Source organism: Chrysochloris asiatica, unplaced genomic scaffold, assembly GCF_000296735.1.
Source record: "Chrysochloris asiatica unplaced genomic scaffold, ChrAsi1.0 scaffold00099, whole genome shotgun sequence".
In the NCBI taxonomy this organism is placed as follows: domain Eukaryota; kingdom Metazoa; phylum Chordata; class Mammalia; order Afrosoricida; family Chrysochloridae; genus Chrysochloris; species Chrysochloris asiatica.
In genome coordinates this window covers 10,495,380-10,503,595 of record NW_006408617.1, presented here as the reverse complement: position 1 = coordinate 10,503,595, position 8,216 = coordinate 10,495,380, and positions in this window count along the sequence as shown.

Below are 8,216 nucleotides of genomic sequence, written 5' to 3'. Positions count from 1 at the left end.
CCATTTCAGCTCACTAATGCCTAAGATATTGATGTTTATGTGTTTCATTTCATTTTTGACAATTTCTAATTTTCCTAGATTCATACTTTGTACATTCCATGTTCCGATTATTAATGAGTGTTTACAGATGTTTCTCTTCATTTTGAGTTGTGCCCCATCAGCAAATTTAGGTCCTGCAGGCTTTTCTCCCACGGGCTTTACTCCATTCACATCATCACAGTCTACTCTACTTTGAGGAGGCAGCTCTTCCCCAGTCGCATTTTGAGTGACTTCAATGTGAAGTGCTCATTTTCCTGCGCTATATCTGACAGTGTTTTTCTGCTTTTCATAAGGTTTTCAGTGACTAAATATTTGGAAGTAGTTCATCACTCCTTCTTCCTATTCTGTCTTCATCTGGAAGCTTAATTGAAAACTGTCCAACATGGGTTATTTAAGATACCTGTGGCATAGCTTCCAGAATCACAGCAACTCACAAGCCACCATCGTATGACAAATGGACAGACAGCTAGTTCCTTGCCCTTAATTTCCATGGAATTGTTTCATAGGATGATGATTATCTATATCTATATCTATAGATATGTGATTGGATTATTTCATCTGGAGATAAATGATCACTACCTATTTTCTTACACATGAATTTTCAGATGATTTCTTTTGGCATGCTTTTAGGTTTAGAAGTTAAACTCACAGGTTTTCCTGGACTAATCGTTTTCCTTTTCAAAATAATAATTAATTTTTTAATCTTCTTCAAATAAGTTTTGACACTATCGAAATATCAAAGTCCTAAATAGCATCTAGCCAATCTTTGTACTAACCTGGAATGACAATAATTTGTACATGAAGTCTCTGATTACACTGTCTAAGGATGAATATCCCAGGTATTCTCTTGCCTCTTGGAGCATGAGCTAAAGGATTTCTAAACCTTTTGATGCCATAGGTACAATTTAGGGTGTCTAGAAAAACTATTTTGCTCAGAAAAGTAGTTTTAAATGCATAAAAAGAAATAACAAAAATTATACAGGAAACAGATCACACTGATTATATTTACAAAACATTTTAAAATAATGATATTATGTTTTTTATTAAAATGCTAATAAGAGTTAAGAATTAGAATTTCTAAGTAGTGCTGAGTGTAAACAATATTTCTAGATAACTGTTATTGTTGTTGTTGGTAAGTGCCATCAAGGTGGTTCTGACCCATAGCGACCCTGTTTCTGAGGAGCAGCTGGTGAGTTAGGACTGTTGATCTTGCAGTTCAAACTGACCTTATGGTCAAGTGCTTATCTTATGGCTCCACACCGGTACTCACCACATCGCTCTAATCACTGCAAAATTATATGAAAATATATATGATATTTATGGGTTTCAAAGTCGCAAGCACTGCTGGAATTGTTGAGATTTGATGAAGGAAATTCTAAACATCGCAAATAAATTAATAAGAATAAAGAAATAATGTTTTTCCTATTCAATTCCTGCGACCATTGAGTTCCAAATGAGGAGTCTTTGGGGGGTGAACTAGGTTAAGAACTGTAGCTAACAAGTTAATACTTTATGAGTTGTGTTCTGTGCAACCCTAGAGACCCATGGAATGGGATGTTTTGTTGGTTGTTAAAGCCTTGGATTCTTTTATAAAGCTATTTAAGGGCTTCATAAAGTATTCTTTTGCAATCCACTCTCATGTTTTACTTATATGTTTCACACAGTATTGTTCCCCAAGTATAAACTAGGAGTGTTCCGGGAAATCAACTAGAACACTTGGTCAAGATGAAACAATGACAAATAAATAAAGAATCCGTGACCTTAGAGAAGGTTTTAGAAACCTTGACTGAAGGGATATCCGCTTCCTTTCAACTCCCAGGCTACAACCTTCAGGGTTGTAGACAAGGATACACCACCCCTGCCCATCTTTGGGGCTAGGGTCCGGTAAAGAACTGCTAAGCACATCAGACAATTCTTCATTAAGCTGTCACTGAGATGAAATTTGGGGGTAAGTTGTCTTGAGGACTGGTTAATAAAAACATATTTTCTCCTAAATTCTGGACTCCAGGCTGTCTAACTGCCTGGGAGAAAATGGATTTACTTCCATTTTATTTGTTTAGATAGAACCTGTCCTCAGTTTCCCTTTCAATTTCATGATTCCTTTGCTATTGCATTTCTTCCTGAATAAGTCTTGGGGACATGTTTTTACCTCTACTGATCACATCTCTGACTCATTTCACCACTTCTGAACAAATATATCACCAAAGTATTAATGGTGAGGGGAAAAATAAATAAAAAACTAAAGGGGAACAAAAAACTTCTCGATGCTTGCCAATGAGGAGAAGAATAGGATGAAGGTCCTTAAAGGGGGGACATTTTCAGTCTTAAAATTTATACATTTGTTGGAATTTGTTTTGACACTAACCAGATGGTATTATTGAGGTGGAGTGTTGGTGTGGCACTGTGGGTTAATGCCCTGGACTGCAAAGTCATTCAAACCACAATGTCGGTGGTTCAAGCTCACCAGCTGCTCCTCAGAAACCCTATACAGGATTGCTATGGATCAAAATCGGCTTGATGGCACTTAATAACAGCAATAACATTATTGATTTTTTTAAAAAGTAAAAGTAGGCAGAGCCTATTGTCATTATTGCTATTATTATTAGCCTTTTAACATTTCATCTCATTGCACACATCTGAACATGAAAGTTTTTTGTGGACTACTGCTGCCGCTGTGTGCTATCATTGAGTTATAGAGGCCCAGTATAGACCTTTTTGAGGCTATAAATCTTTACGGGAGTAGAAAGCTTCATCTTTCTCCCTCGGTGTGACTGGTGGATTCAAACTACTGATCTTGCTGTTGTGAGCTCAACTACACTACCAGAACTTTTTTTGTGGACTGTTGTTGTTGAGTGCTGTTGAGTCAGTTCTGACCCATAACAACCCTGCACAGGGTTTCTGAGGAGCGGCTGGTGAGCTTGACGACTGACCTTGACGACTGACCTTGTAGTTCAAACAACTTTGCAGTCCTGTGGGTTAGCACACTAACCCACAGCGCTACACCAGGACTCGAAACTGCGATTCCATCTTCTTTCAGCCTGTGCTTCCCTCACCCACTGAATAAACAAAAATGAATGAAATAATCCTCTGTTGATTTTTTCTCTGTGGCTCTACTGCATCCCTCATTTATCTGCTCATTTACCACAGCTTTGTTTTTTTGTTTTTAAATTAAACTATATGAATAACTAATGCAATCCTTTGCTTTTGATGTGACTAATTTTAGTTTTTTGGCACCATTTATTGGGATGAGACACTGATTGCTCCTAAAGTAAAAATATTTTCCCCTTACTTAAGTTGCTTCTTGTTTTTTAAAGTACATCTCTGCTATTGTCACTCAGAACCAATGTCTTTGGACTTTTGACCTCGCTTCTCTTTTTAGTAACTCTCCCAACACAGACAGAAACATGCTGGTACATCTCTGTGAGAACCACCAAGGACAGACTGTCCTTCCTTCTCTATGACGTGAAATCCTTGACTCCAAATGATAAGGGGAAAGAACTTATCACCCTTGAATTTATTCTCTGAGCAAAACCTGGCTGCAGACATTCTACAGCTTTTTGTGCCATCTCTGCATTACACATGTATACATATTGCCCTGTTACTTCATATCTTGAGCATGTTTGCAAATCAGCCACCATCTGCATCCAAACACACTGCTTTTCCCACTCTAAGCTTTCCCAAGAACATAAGAATGAAACATGGCGATTTACCTGTCTTGTCATTCCGTAGAAAGGGTTTTGTTTTAAACTGAACCTAAGAAAAACTGCAGATTTTTGTACCACAGCCAATATCTAAACATGCTTGGGTTCTGAGCGTCTCAAATTTCCTAAGTTTCAAAACCCAGTAATATAAACTCACCCCCACCCACCTTCTCACACTGGGCACACAAACCACCAAGCGCTACTCACCAAACAATCTGTCAGTGGGTCCCTCATGTTGAACGGTGTTTTGCTTCTGCCCTTTACCTACAGCCTCAGCATTTGAGGGCTGTAGTCAAGGTTGGGTGTGTCTTGGACTTCCGGGATTCAAAGGGCCTGGAGTACGTCAGTCCTTGTGAAACATACAGGGAGGAAGTTCCAGCTTTGAAATTTCATCCCGTTTGTTTCCTGAAAAAGCAAAGGACTGCTGTGGGTCAAGAGAGCTGGTGTGACTGAGTAATTTTGTAAATACTTGGAGGGCAGGATAAAAGTGAGAGATTGTGATTTAGTCCTGATGGCTGAAAGGAGTATTGCCTTGGTGAGAAGGCCCAGAGATCATTCTGGACTTGGACTCTGGGATGATGGCCTAAGAATTCATGTCCTCTCAGCTTTCCCCAAGGGAGAGATCTGTAGCTACCAGAAATACAGTAGATCTGCCAAAAGTACATCAAGTCACCTGTGTGCCTTGTGAGAGAGAGGGTAGTCTTATTTTATTCTTCCTGTGAAAATGGAAACGTCATATTTTCTCATCTCTTTAGAAAACGAAAACCTTCATCTACCATAACCAGGGAATCTTTGTGGTCTTTAAACACGTTAGACTATGAGCCTGCATTTGATCTCAGGTAGAGCTGTTGAGCCCTCTTGGGACAAGAGATGAGCAAGAAAGAGGGTCTGGGGCTAGTTAGGATGGGCTGAGGAAGGGTCGGTTCTAATAGGGTCTTTCTTTCCCCTTCCTCCCTATTCCACTTTCCCCTTGCCTCTTTCTGACAAACTGTAGGAGGGAGTGTTGTTAGTTTCCTCAAGTCAGCTCAGACTCATGGCCACTTACTGAATTGCACAATAAAACATTGTTTGTCCTTGTTATGCGTAAGATTTTCATTGACTAATTCCCAGAAGTAGATCACCAGGTCTTTCTGCTGTTTGTCTTGGGCTGGAAGCTCTATGGAGCTTGTTTTCTCTCTATTCTACTCGTACCATGCAGCCAGTTGCTGCCACCCCATGTGTGTTAGAGTGGAACAGTGCTACATGGGGTTAAACATGGCTGATATTTTGGGTAGTAAACTAGTGCCACCCACACCGTTCTTCTGAGGCACCTCTGGGTGGATTTTTTCCAAGTTTTCAGGTAATAACCATGTATGTTGACCATATTTACCACACAGAAACCCCATGGAATTAATTAAAAATTGCTTAGAACTTCTAGGTCCTCAGTTCTTTAGTCCTGAAAAAAATCTGGAAAAAGAAGGTAAATCATCTACCCTGGAAAGGACAAGGGAACTTGTCTGCAGCCCTTCCTGCAATGGTGAGGACTGTGGTGAATGTCTTAGGGCATCTGTCAGGAACCATTGTTGTTGATGCTAAGTGCCATTGAGTTGGTTCTGACTCACTGTGGCCCTGCATAGGGTTTCCAGTGATCACCTGGTGAGTTTAAACCCTTGACCTTGTGGTTCAAACCAACCATGTGGTCCAGTTTAAATCTTAAACTTAATCCTTAAATCCTTTGTTGTTGTTAAGTGCCGTCGAGTTGGTTCCGACCCATAGCGACCCTGTACAGGGTTTCCGAGGGTGTAAATCTTTACGGGAGTAGAAAGCCTCATCTTTCTCCCGCAGAGTGGCTGATAGTTTCGAACCGCTGACCTTAAGGTTCGCAGCCCGATTCGTAACCTCTACGCTACCCACTTTTCTGTTTTCATTTATTTCCCTGTCAAAACGATAAACAGTATTATGAATCCATCAGCTTACTTTTTATTGCTTTCTCTGCACCTGTGTCTATCCTTAGATTTTTTTTTTTTTTTAGATTTGTAATGCCATTAGGCAGTGGGTCTGACTGGCAGGCCCTCTGCGTAAAGGGAGCAGCATCAACATAGGGCTGCGAACCGCAAGGTCAGCAGTTCGAAACTACCAGCTGTTCTGGGGGAGAAAGATGAGGCTTTCTGCTTCCGTAAAGATTTACAGGCTCGGAAACCCTGCTCAGGGTCGCTATGGGTCGGATCCGACTCCACGGCACATGACAACAACAACAACAACATCAACATAACCCAGTAGAACAAGTTTGATTTTCACCAGTCCAGCTTGCTAGGTCTTTATTCATCTGCCTCTGGAAGGTTGTTGTTGTTGTTGTTATGTACCATGGAGTTGGTTCCGACTCATAGCGACCCTATACAGGATTTCCGAGGCTGTAAATCTTTAAGGGAGCAGAAAGCCTCATATTCCTCCTGTGGAACAGCTGGTAGCTTTAAACTGTAGACCTTAAGGTTCCAAGCCCGATTCAAAACCACTATGCAAATGAAAGGAACAGGTCCTGAAGGCAGAGTGGAGATCTTAAGTCAGAAACAGTCATTCACACATTCAACAATCTGCTTCCCTTGTTGTTGGGTGAGTCACATTCTGCTCTATCCTCATAATTGTTGTTATGTTTGAACCCATTCTTGCCACCATTGTGTCATTCCATCTCATTGGAGGTCTTCCTCTTTTTCGCTTACCCTCTACTTTATCAAGTAAGCACTGGTCCCTCCTGATAGCATGTCCAAAGTCCTTGCTTGTAAGGGGCTTTCTGGCTGTGCTTTCCCTAGATTTAGCCACAGGAACTTTGCCACTAGACTTTAGACATAGTAACTAATGAAATTAGACAACTTTAGAGACAGACTATGAAATGAGGTCAGGCGTAAGTAACTCAGATTCTGAATAGACTCTCTTCCCTCAGAGATTTTAGATACACTTGGTTGCCTGAGTTCAAGGACCTGTTGTTTTCGTTACGTGCCATGGAGTCGGTTCTGAACTGTACAGGGTTTCTGGAGCTGTAAATCTTTATGGGAGCAGAAAGCCTCAAAAGCCTGAGACATCTAAAAACTTCCCCTGATTTCTATCTTCTTTTTCCTGTTGATATCTGTCTCTTTTCATTCCTACTTCAACCCAGGAGCTTGGTTTCCTTTGCCTGTTTCCTAAGAACTGCCATCACACCAAAATGTAGGTGATTTTGTAATCCTGCCGAAGACTAGGAGGGCATTCCCACACCCGCTTTCCTCACATGGCACTTTCCCAGGGCGATCACTAGCTTGCTCTGAGGTTCTCTGGACATCTGCTCAGTTAAAATGTCTCCATCTGGCTGTAAACCAAACACATTGCCTTCAAGTGGGTTCTGACTCATAGTGACCCTGTAAAGTGCTTCTAAGACTGTAAATCTTTACAGGAGCAGACAGCCTGAGCTTTCTCCCAAGGAGCTACTGGTAGATTTGAACTGTTGATTTTGATGCTAGCAACCCAAAACCTAACCCACAGAGACATGTGGGCTTCTTCCATCTTGTTATATTGTTGTTGTTGTTAAGTGTTATCGAGTCAATTCCAACCCATAGTGACCCTAAATAGAGTTTCCTAGGAGCAGTTGATGAGCTTGAACCTCTGATCTTGCACTTCAAACTGCCTTTGCAGTCCAGTGCATTAACCCATAGAGCCCTACCAGAACTCCTTCTTGCTATAGTGTCTCCTTGATAGAACTGTTGTAAGGGCAGCAGGGTGTCCTGGCTGAATGCAGACTGAGATTTATGTTTTGGCTAGTTGTTGAGCTTAACAGAAAGGTGTTTGACTCTGGAAAGAAGCTTTGTTTGGAGTTCAGAAAGAGAGTTGTATCAGTTATCTCTTGTTACAATAATGTCAGTGGCTTAAAATGACACATCCTTTATTTGGCTTGTAAGTCTTGCTTTAGCTAGATGGTTCTTCTGGTCTCTCTGGACTCACTTAGGGACTCGTTCATGCAAAAGTAGGTGTCTGCACAGCTCTGCTGATGCTGGCTGGGCTTAGCTTGGCAGTTTTTTTTCTGACTCTGTTGGGACTCACTCACTTGTCTTGTTGTGGGCTGGATTTTGGTTGGAGAAATTTGTCATCCAATCACAGTTTGACCCAAGTTTGTTCTCAGGACATGGCAGAGAAGCTAAGATAATGAGTGGAAGGGCCCAAGGCATCTTGAGTGCAGGTTTGAAACTGGCACACCATCACCTGAGCCATGTTCAGTTTTTCCAAGACGGTCATGTGACCAGTCCTGACTTGAGAAGAGAGACAACCTGTCTTCAATGAGAGAAGCTGAACGTTTCAATGCAAAGGACATAGATAAGGCAGAAGCAGTTCAGAGAGTTGGGAATAGTTTTCCATTCACTTTACTGCAATGGTCAGTCAATATTTGTTCTTGAATGACTAGACAGATAAGGCAGGGAAGATTGATGGAACGAGCAGATGGGATATGTCCCTTTCTCCAGTGTAGCCTGGAGG